This window comes from Micromesistius poutassou (assembly GCF_964030765.1).
Source record: "Micromesistius poutassou genome assembly, chromosome: 19".
Taxonomy (NCBI): Eukaryota; Metazoa; Chordata; class Actinopteri; order Gadiformes; family Gadidae; genus Micromesistius; species Micromesistius poutassou.
In genome coordinates, this window is record NC_140289.1 from 11,633,458 (window position 1) to 11,635,957 (window position 2,500).

The window sequence follows — 2,500 nt, forward strand, 5'->3', positions numbered from 1 at the left end:
TATCAAAAAAACTATTTATTATTGGGTACTATGTTTCATAAATTGTACATTGCTTTTTCTTAAATGTCGTGGATGACCTTTTTCTATGTGAAGCATGGCTTTTGCTATCGCTTTGATTAGGGCGAGGGTACGTTCTCTGTGTAACGTTAGGCTTTAAATGTTAGACCTGACATGGCAACGTGAGGCCCCACTCTATAAGAGGTGCCCATATATAGAAGTACAGACTATCAACTATTTAACCCACTTACGAATACACACACAAATATATATATATAATGTATATCTATCAGCCAATCTATCTATCAATCTATCTATCTATCATCTACCAATCTATCCATCTGTCTATCTATCTATCTGTCTATCTATCTATCCATCTATCTGTCTATCCATCTATCCATCTATCTATCTATCTATCTGTCTATCCATCTTATCATCTACCAATCTATCCATCTGTCTATCTATCTATCTATCTATCTGTCTATCTATCTATCTATCTATCTATCTATCAGCCAATCTATCTATCAATCTATCTATCTATCATCTACCAATCTATCCATCTATCCATCTATCTATCTATCTATCTGTCTATCTATCTGTCTATCTATCTATCTATCTATCTATCTATCTATCTATCGAACTGCACTTAACATATAGTATGACGTTGACGGTATCGTAGTTGGACACATCTGCCAGTCGTCCTCATCATCCTCACCCGTCTTGGTTTCGTTTTTGTCGTTTCTTTGTACTTGTTATTATGTTATTTGTAAAGGTTTGGACTAGCGCTCCGAGCATTAAGTGAATGAAGATGGATGTGCATTGTTTTTTGTTTTTTGTTTGATATTTGCGCCAGTTTTGCACCCCCCCCCCCCCCCCTCCCTGCCCACCCCCTCCTTCTCATCCCTCCTTTCTCTGAGCTCTGGTGGTGGAGAGAGAGAGGGAGGGCGAGAGAGAGAGGTTCTATGTTATAGCAAATAAAGGATATATCCTTCACATTCTGCAAAACGAGAGAGAGGGAGAGGGAGAGAAAACACAGACACTTTATTTGGCTTGAGGTGGCACTTGTAACAATTTCCGTTTGTACAAATTAAAAGTTAAACAAATACAGGGAACATTCCAGAATCATGTGGGAAACTCCAATAGACGATCAACATTAGTAGTGCACACACACGCACCGACATACACACACACACGCACGCACGCACGCAAACGCGCACACACACACACACACACACACACACACACACACACACACACACACACACACACACACATACATGTGCTGATGGTTCGCACTTCTGCTTACGAAGGAGTCCACCTGCATGCCATATGTGTGTGTGTGTGTGTGTGTGTGTGTGTGTGTGTGTGTGTGTGTGTGTGTGTGTGTGTGTGTGTGTGTGTGTGTGTGTGTGTGTGTGTTTTTTGTGAATGTGCGTGTTGGCATGGGCAAACAGAAATTACAGACAAATCAATTGCATATATCACTCGCACACACACATTTAATTGATTTATTTCAGTCCATTGCAACCCATCAATTCATTGAATGTTTTTTTAATGATTGGTCGCTGGGACACACACACACACACACACACACACACGCTCTGATGAATGCACCTTATATTTCTTATGAACTTAGCTTTGATGAGCCGCACTTTTTGGATCCATAAAATTGTTTCCAGTCAGGGCCTAAAACGTCCACGCTGGGTTTGTAACACAAGTTTGAAGAGTTTGTGGTGGAAGTCGCCCCCGTGTCCAAAACACACCCCAGAAAAGCCAATCTGATGACATCATGTTGTGAGATCCACATTCATTCTTCACCTGTGTTGTTTATATTCTTAAGTCGGGTCTAATGTAGCCAAACCACATTTAGCTACCGTACTGCCTGCTGGTTGTTGAGGCCTCTTCTGTTGCAAAGGGCAACACTTTTAAATACATATATATATATATATTCAGGACTTATGGGAGACACAACATGGTCCTCAGGGGAGATTAAACACACACAGAGCGTTTTGGATTGGCAGCTTTGGGTATGGTTTGACAGGGGGCTCTGACGGTGTGTTTGTGTATATCCTGTATTGATTATTGATTGATCCGTGTTCAACCAGTATGCCTCCCCCCCACGCCCACCCTCTCACCCCTCCCCCCTCTGTTTCGTTAACCCATTGCCACGACGACGCTGGTTATGTCTTGAAAATATACATATATATAGTAAGAAAAACAAACTCTCTCTTTCAAGGTATCAAAGCACAAGTCATTGTATAATATTTACAAAAAGGACAAAAAAAATCTTCTCATATAAAAAGGGTAATTTTTGTGACGGTGTTACGTGGAATTAAAAAATACAAAATATCATGTATTACCCACATTTTTAACAAGAAATCACAGTAGAAGTGGAAAAATATGGATTGTTGTTTTCAAATAAATATGATGATAATATAAATACCTTGCCTGCGATTCTTGTTTGGCTCATAGGGCTACTTGCTAAGTGTCTATCAACACTATG